Genomic DNA, 9,754 nt, shown 5'->3' with positions numbered 1-9,754 from the left:
GCCTTGCCTTGCTTCGCCTCACCCCGCAGGACGAGCCTCTTGCCCACCGCCCCACCTGTCAGAGACCCCCTGGATCTCCCTCAACCCTGCCCGGCCCCCACAGGCGTCCCTCCCCATGAGCAACATTGAGGTGATCACGCCCACCTTGGCAATACCCACCCAATCTGCCATATACCTTGGCAATACCCACCCAACCAGCACAGCCATGCTCATCCAGTGGGCCATGCCTACCTGGCACCTGGCGATAAGTACGTGGGTTTGGGGTTGCAGTTTGGGCACTCAGTCTCTAAAAGGTTCGCCATCACTGGTGTAGGGTTTCCTGCCTGAGCATGGGGTTGGACTAGAAGACCTCCAAGGTCCCTTCCAACATTATTATTATTATGGATCATCGCACAGTCAGCCAGATGTTCAGACTGGATTTGGCATTTTGTCTACCTATCGAGTCCTTACCCAGGACTTGGGATAGGCAGATGTGGATGTTTGATGGTATCACAGATCTCATCTCAGGATGGAAGCGGTTCCTAGTAAGGCCGCCTTTTGCAATTGACTGATGGCGAATGTGTCAATGCCAATGGCGTTCAAGTGGTGCTCCAGTTGTTTTGGGATTGTACCCAAGGCGCCTATGACTATTGGTACTACCCTTGCTTGCTTTTGCCACAGTCTTTCTATTTCTATTTGTAGGTCTTTGTATTTTGTTATCTTCTCCAGCTCTTTCTCTTCTATTCTGCTGTCTCCAGGCACTGCCACATCCACTATCCAGACTTTTTTGTCTTTCTTATCGACAATTGTTAAGTCTGGGGTGTTATGTTGCAGGTATTATTATTATTATCATTATCATTATCATTATTATTATTATTATTATTATTATTATTATTATTATTAAGACGTGAACCTCAGTCAACTGAACGTTCAAGTTGGCTGGCGCTGATGGTTGACACGGGTTGCTACCAGCATCCTGGGTGTCAACCAAGTACCTCCTTAAAATGTAAGATGTTCCGAGTAGCGCAGTTTTTTGTAGCATTGCTGGAGTTATTGCAGGAAGCTGCAGTTACTTGATGTATATTTTGTGAAGTTTTGGGACATAGTTCCCAGTGCCCTGATGACAATGGGGGTCACCGTTACACGTTTCATCCATAATCGCGCAGTTTCAATGGCCAGGTCGTGATATTTCGTAATTTTTTTCCAGTTTTTTTTCTTCGACTCTGGCATCTCATGGTACAGCGATATCAAATCAACTGTACGCTTCGGTTCTCTACAACTGCGATATCCAGTGTGTTGTGTTCCAAATGGCGATCTGCCTGCATTCAAAAGTCCCACAAGATCTTCACCCTCTCATTCTCAACAACTTTTTCCACGCTATGTTCCCACGACTTTTCGGATACAGGCAAGTCATATTTTTTATACCATGCCCAGTGGATTAATTTAGCAACTCGGTCATGTCTAGCTTTGTAGTCAGTTTGCCTGATTTTGTTGCACTCACATATTAGATGTGAAACAGTTTCAACTTTGTCATTGCGAAGTCGGCAATTTGGATTGTCAGTGGATTTTCGTATCTTCGCTTTCATGGCATTAGTTTGTAGTGCTTGTTCTTGAGTAGCCAGTATTAAGTTGTTATCACATTTTCCTTCAATAATAATAATAATAATAATAATGACAACAACAACAACAACAACAACCTAAAGTCAAGCACAAAAATCTTCAGGGCTTTTAATATCAGTGCAGGTAGTCCTCAACATACAGCCACAATTGTGCAAAAGAGGATCACATAAATGACTCATAAATGTCAGTTGCCAAGCGTCTGAATTTTGATCACAAAGTGTGAAAAATGCTCATAATCAAATCCATGTGAAATAATCTTTTATCCCTTTGAAGGCAATTACAATCTTTGAATATTCAGCGAAACTTTTTTCTCCTTTTGCCGACATTATTTGAAAGCTGTGACTTTCTCAGCAATGTTAGTAAATTGTACACTCATCGCTTCCACCACCCTGCCAGAGTGTGTGTTTGTGTGTGTGTGTGTGTGAGAGAGAATTCACACTGCCAAAGCTGCATATTGATGTCCAAGTACCGTTCTCTTCATTTCAAAGCTAATAATGCTGCATTTCATGATCTAATAACCAACCACAGTCTGATAATCTCAAAGCCGACAGCTAGCTACATGTTTGCGTGGAATGGGATAAGATCCTGAGATTGCTTTTACTGTATCTGTCCATCATGTCAGCTGCAAAGCAGTTTCATTTTCTCCTGCAGATGTCTGTCCATGTCCCTCTGTACTTTATTGCATTTAGATATAACAATTCTCTGACCTCTTTCTAGTGTTGTGGAAAAACCCAAAGGCATTGCCTGAGTGCTAGCGTCGCCCAGGTACTCATGGCCCTGTTTGTGTCGTGCGTACAATTGTGGCCCATTTCTGCGCATGGGCGGCTCCATTCGAACGTCTGCGCGTAAAGGCGCCTCCAACACCACCTCACCCAGGGCTGCCAATCCAGAAAGGTTGGGGACCCCTGATCTAAAGTGCAGCAATGCTTGAATTCCTGATCAGTTTCAGTTCCATTGGAAAGATTTGGTTGTGTGCTTCTGATGAGTTCCATCCAGGAGGAACTCATCAGACGCATTTCCTGGCAGTCTATATAAAGAGAAAATGCCCATCAGACGTTGACATAACAGTTCTATAGAAAACAGGAGTCCAGTCTTTGGTCCAAGATGAAATGTCCAGGAGAGGAAGGACATGTCCACACAGCATCCAAAAATGACCAAGAAGTGCTAGAAAGGTCTCACAGCCTAACCCTGTCAATGAGGTATGTTCAGATATGTCTCAGGCTTCAGTGTTGGAGCATCCACAACTTCTGAAGGCAACTTCTGTTCCACTGATTAACTGTTCTCACTGTCAAGAAAATTGTTCTGTCAGGTATTTTGCTCCAATTCCATTAGAAACTCAGATTTTCTTATTGCCTCTTTGAAAGCTGATATATTTCCTTGTCCCTCTTTAATGCTCAGTTTCTCTTCTTTCTCCTTCACACACACACAAACACACACACACACACACACACACACACACAGACATAGTTATTTTAAGACCTTAATATAGGAATTCTTAGAGGTGTTGAGACTCCTGTGCATGCTAATTATTTAACATGTTTGGATAATTGCAATTAATCAAAAAAACAACAACATGTCCCCTGAATTAACTTTGCCTAATTCAGGGGCATAATAATAATAAAGTTGGAAGGGATCTTGGAGGTCATCTAGTCCAACCCCCTGCTCAGGCAGGAAACCCTAGACCATTTCAGATAAATGGTTGTCCAGCCTCCCCGGGATGGCCGCAGTGTCCCGGGGTCACGTGATCCCCTTTTGCAACCTTCTGACGAGCAAAGTCAATTGGGGGGGGGGAAGCCAGATTTGCTTAACGACCATGTTCCTAATTTAACAACTGCAGTGATTCTCTTAACAACTGAACTAAGAAAGGGTGTAGAATGGGGCAAATGTCACTTAATAATTGTCTCACTTAGGGCTCAACTGTGGATCGTAAATCGAGGACTAGTCTTATAAAAAAAGATGAGAGCAGCAGCCCCAAACTTAAGACACTGTTTTGGAGAATTGGGGATTCAATAGCAGGGGTCTTCCAACTTGGCCCTTTTATGACTGGTGGACTTCAACTCCCAGAATTCCTCAGCCAGGCATGCTGGCTGAGGAATTCTGGGAGTTGAAGTCCACCAGTCATAAAAGGACCAAGTTGGAAGACCCCTGGTCTGGATCCAAGCCGCAGTTTCATCAAAATGGCCGACTGAGGAATTCTGGGAGTTGAAGTCCACCAGTCATAAAAGGGCCAAGTTTGAAGACCCCTGGTCTGGATCCAAGCCCACAGTTTCATCAAAATGGCCAACTGAGGAATTCTGGGAGTTGAAGTCCACCTGTCATCAAAGGGCCAAGTTTGAAGACCCCTGATCCAAAGGGAAAAAGTTAAAGCTTTCCTTGAATCCAGCCTGGCTCTGTAATGGGCATGAGGAATAACCATGAAAAAGAAACACAACCAAGGCAACAATCAGATAAATAAAATTTGAGCCTGGAGCAGAACTGTAATTTGAGGAAGCGTCTCAGACGTGACCTCCCTGGAACTTGTTAAAACAGGGGCAGGGAGGGGCAAAGTGCATTCAGACAAGCAAAATTCTGTGACTGTAACCCAGGGCTCTCCAAACTTGGCAACTTTAAGATTTGAAATCCATAGGTTTCTCAGCATGCTGGCTGAGGATTTCTGGGAGAAGTCTCTTAAGATATTTAAATTTAGTAGCTGGAGCAACGGGGTGGCGCAGTGAGCCAGAACACACAATTATAGTTGATTGGTTGGCGAGTGCTGGCCCCTGCGTGAGGCAATCTGGGCTGCGATTGGTTGCTGTGGGTGTGGAGGGGGAGATTCCCTTTTTCCCGCCTTTTTTCTGTGTGCCCTGTGGGCTCTGTGGTTTACCTCATGATTTACCTCAGGATGCTCCTTTTTGCCTGAATATATGTACATATTTTAGACACACACACACACACTTGCTTTAATTAATTAAATTAATTAAATTAAATTAATTAAATTAATTAATTGCTTTAATTAATAGCTAGAATTTCCTCCACAGGCTAAGAGAGAGAGGTAAGGGAAATAAGCAAAGGACTTTTTTTTCATGAAATAGATACCTAATTCAGCAAAAAGTGCATTAAATTTTATTTCCACCTTGGAGGCTTAAGTCTGATATTCCTCATATCTATGTGCAACTCAGTAACTGGGTATAATTCAATCTTTCATGCCTATACCCGTCCTATCCATAAAAATCTCTTGCAATAATGTTTTCCTCTGAAGTCGTCTGAGCTCTGTAAAATTCGGAGCCTTAGGAGAACTTTAACAGATCGGTACCATTTTATGGTCCTTCCCTGGGCACCGAGTTCGTTTTTTTAAAGTTCAGAAGACGAAGAAATATCGGCATTAGTTTTCCGGTCTAGCTCTGCCACAAAGCAAGTAGGACAGTTATTCGGATGTTTTGATGTTGGAAGACGGCAATTTGCTGCTGGAGGAAAGAGCACAGACACACCACTTTTGAAAACCCTCCCCCTCAGCTAGTGTTTTGCTTTCAATTGTCACAGCAGAAAATGTCCCCTAAATAGACTAAAGGAATATTTAGCTATTGCTCCATGGGTCTTTCATAGAATCTTGTTTTTGTTTTTTGTTTTGCCTCAGGCAATATTGCTTCTTAGGCTACCACTGTTGGTGAAAGGCTGATTTCCACCAAGAGGAAAAATGTCTTTGTGGTGACATTTAATAACAAACAAACACGGGACTTGAGGCCTCAGATGATATAAGGATGACTGGGTGAAAACAGAGGAGGAAGGCTAGCATTTCTGGCACTTTAGTTTGGGAGAGAGAGTGAGGGCTTAACAGAATAACAGAAAAACAGAGTTGGAAGGGACCTTGGAGGTCATCTAGTCCAACTGCCTCAAGCAGGAGACCTGTCTATACCATTCCAGACAAGTGGCTGTCCAGTCTCTTCTTGGAAACCTCCAGTGATGAAGCACACACAACTTCTGGTGGCAAGCTGTTCCATTGGTTAATTGTCCTTACTGTTAGGAAGTTTCTCCTTAGTTCTAGGCTGGTTCTTTCCTTGATTAGTTTCCATCCGTTGCTTTTTGTCCTGCCTTCTCCAAGGTATTTTGGAGAAAAGAGTGACCCACTTTTCTTTGTAGCAGTCCCTCAAATATTGGAACACTGCTATCATGTCATTCCTAGTCCTTCTTTTCACCAAACATACTTAACGGTATATAAAAGTGTGTGTGTGTATATATACATACATACAAATAGAATAGAATGGAATGGAATGGAATAGAATAGAATAGAATATTTTCTATTTTCTATTCTATTCTATTCTGTTCCGTTCCATTCTGTTCTGTTCCATTTTCTATTCTATTCTATTCTATTCTATTCTATTCTATTCTATTCTATTCTATTCTATTCTATTCTATTCTATTCTATTCTATTCTACTATTATATATTTTTTCTATTCTATTCTGTTCTGTTCTGTTCTGTTCTATTCTTATAATTCTAAGCCCTGTGACATTTCTTACTACTGGCCCCTTCAAATGTACGACTCCTGCAAAAGCAACATCTAGCTATTATTGTTTTTCTTACAGGATCACATCCACCGGACACTGCAACCTACATCAATGTGAGCCAGTTGCCGAGGGTCCAAAGTTTGATCACGTGACCATGGAGATGCTGCAACGGGAGTGTGAAAAACGATCGTAAGTCACTTTTTTCAGGGTCCTTGCAAATTCAGACGGTCACTAAATGGCTGCAATTTGAAGGCTACCTGTATTTTCACACCTGAGCATAGCCCTTGCGTCGCTCAAATCTGATGTTTTATTCACCAAATTTTAGCCATGAAATATTGGGGGATTCTGGGAACCATAAAAAAATGAGTCCTGGAAGGAGGGGATTTGCCGCCGGATGGTTATCCTAACACTTCTGACAAGTAAAGAGGAAGGAGGTTTGGGCTGAAAACAAATAATTGAATCATCCTTTCTCAGTTCAGCTGATGAGATAGGTAGCCGTTACTTCAATCTGTGTGATCATTTGTCAGAATTGAATTGCTGTAAAAATAACAACACCTGTAATATCGTTCACCTTTTCTGGGAAGGAAAAAAAAAGATTTCTAGAAGCTTGGAAGAATGTACCATGGACCTCTACAAGTAGGGCTTTCATAGGTCAGCTATGTCTGCATGATCACAAGTGTTTATAAACAGTACAAGTTCGCCTATGGAACTACTGGAGACAATAACTGGAGAGCAGCAAAAAATGTATTCACATATTTGCAAACACAAATATGTACAAGTTGAAGTACAGTACAAGTTTCCTACCTGAGCAGGGGGTTGGAGTAGATGACCTCCAAGGTCCCTTCCAACATTATTATTATTATTATTGTTATTGTTATTGTTATTGTTACTGCTGTTGTTGTTGTTGTTGTTTTTGCCTATGGAACTACTGGAGACAATAACTGGAAAGCAGCAAAGAATGTAATTCACATATTTGCAAACACAAATACATACAAGTAGAAATACAGTACAAGTTACGTACAAGTAGAAATACAGTACAAGATTCCTGCCTGAGCAGGGGGTTGGACTAAATGATCTCCAAGGTCCCTTCCAACATTATTATTACTATTATTATTATTATTATTAAGTTCGCCTATGGAACTACTGGAGACAATAACTGGAGAGCAGCAAAGAATGTATTCACATATTTGCAAACAGAAATATGTACAAGTAGAAATACAGTACAAGTTTCCTGCCTGAGCAGAGGGTTGGACTAGATGACCTCCAAGGTCCCTTCCAACATCATCATCAACATCATCATCATTACTATTATTATTATTATGTTCACATTTGGAACTACTGGAGACAATAAGTGGAAAGCAGCAAAGAATGTAATTCACATGTTTGCAAACACAAACATGTACGAGTACAAATTCAGGACAAGTTCGCCTATGGAACTACTGGAGACAATAACTGGAAAGCAGCAAAGAATGTATTCACCTATTTGCAAACGTGAAAGATACACCCGCTTTTTCTTCCCTTACACAAGTGTGACACAGCACCAGAGACACCATACTTCCTCCCAAGAAGCCCCCTGCATCTGTGTCATTTAGTTATCGGCGACCTAGTTAATGCTAGCGTAAGCCCTATATATACCATGTATTTCTTCACATGTCTTTTTACAGTTCTGTAAAAACAATAAGCTCTTTTTTCCCACCCAAGAGAATCAGGAAATTAATTCTTGGCTACCTCGTCTTCCCTTGATTTTTACAACCCAGAAAAAGGTTGTTAGATGAATCACTGCTGTTTTAAGTTAGTCACGGGTCACAAAAGGGGACAGTGCAACCGTCATAAATAGGAGCCAGTTGCCTAGTGTCCTGGATTTTGATCACGTGACCACGGGGATGTTGCATGGGTCGTAAGCGTGAAAAACGGCCACATCACTTCTTTTTAGTGCCGTCGTAACTTTCAGCCGTCACTAAACAAATGGTTATAAGTTGAAGGCTGACTGTTAAAAGCAGTTTTGACTTTTTCATCCTGAAACAGTCTGAGCAGTACTCTACTGTATATTTGATCATCTCTGGCCTAACTTTTTAACATGCTTTCTTTAATAGAGCTTGTGTCTATTACTTTTTTATTAATTTTCCAATGTTACAATTGTATCTTTGAAAAGCAACACGGTGTCTGAGTTACAATAATTCCATTACATACAAATATTATTAATACAAATCTCCAACTATTACAGCCAATATTTCCTCTCTTTTTTCCTTTAATGCAGTGGTTCTCAACTTGTGGGTCAGGACCCCATTTGGGGTCTAACGACCATTTCACAGGGGTCGCCAAACAACGCCGTCCGCCATTTTTTCCCCCTTTTCCTTAGCTGTGCTACTCCCTTTTATTCTATTGGCTTTTGAAAGCCAATAGAATAGACTCTCTTGAATAGAGTCTAATTCTATTGGCTTTCAAAAGCCAATAGGAATTGGCCAGGCTGTCTCTGCCCTGCTGAGCCCGCCAAAAGTCCCATTCTGCAAACGGTGCTGCACCAGTTGAGTAGTCCTTGACTTACGACCGGTTGAGTAGTCCTCGACTTACAACCGGCTGGGGGTCGCGGCATTAAAAAGGTTGAGAACCACTGCTTTAATGCATACCGTCTCTTGTTTAAATTAGTATACTTCTTATTCTATCCATCAGCTACTTAGTAGCTTTCTTACATTTAATCAATAATTTTATATGTCTTATTTATTTTAACATTCCATTTTTTGGACCATCAATAACCTTATGAATTTTCCCAGCTTTAATTTTGGCGTTGATATTTAAATTAAATGTTTAATATTGATCATTTCCAAATTTTTAAATGACCCCAAGTCCCTTTGTCATAATTCCCCCCAACATCTAGTGTTCTGGATACATATCTTATCTATCTCACTTCTATATCAACAGATTAGTAATACAATATAATATTCTTATTTTCATTATAATTTCCAAATATTATAGATTCAATAGCCAACATTTCTCCCATTTCAGCATTCTTCCTTATGTTCACTTTCTCATATTTAAGCTTATAATTTTTATTCTTATCACTACTTCAAAACATGTTAACTATGTTACATCACTTTATTATTCTTTTAATAGATCTTGTTTTTTTAATGTTCCTTGTCTGAATGCAAAGTTTGGGAGAAGTCAAAATGCGAGCAAAACATTTAAAACCGTTTTTGTTGGTTTTGAACATGTCGCTCCTTGCTAGAATGACGGTATTGTGGATACATTTTTTTTTTAAAAAAAATAATAAACTAGATTTCTTTTTTTTTTTTTCCAGAAGGGGGCAATCTGTCCCTAGCCTTGAATAATAAGCAAGTTGTAACCAGATTCATTTCCTGGTAACATTAGAGTCCACTGTCCTAAGCTTCTCCTCTGGTTTATAATCAACGTGCTGATGTGTATGATAAACATATCGTGTGATAAATATTGTCACTGAAGTTGGGCAACCAGTTCCAGGCTGATTCATAGGTTGTTTATGTATAGATGGCTGCAGTGCTGCTACAGTATATCCATGCTATCTGCATGATATTGCTTACCTAGCATCCTATGACTATCCTTAAGTGTTGTATCTTATGATTTATGATGAATGTATTTTTACAATGACTATGATCATGATTTATTCCATTTTATATTCTATATTCTATATTTATATTCT

This window comes from Crotalus tigris, unplaced genomic scaffold (assembly GCF_016545835.1).
Source record: "Crotalus tigris isolate CLP2741 ecotype Arizona unplaced genomic scaffold, ASM1654583v1 scf7180000024324.182252, whole genome shotgun sequence".
NCBI lineage: Eukaryota > Metazoa > Chordata > Lepidosauria > Squamata > Viperidae > Crotalus > Crotalus tigris.
The sequence above is the reverse complement of the archived record's forward strand: the minus strand, read 5'-3'. Positions refer to the sequence as shown.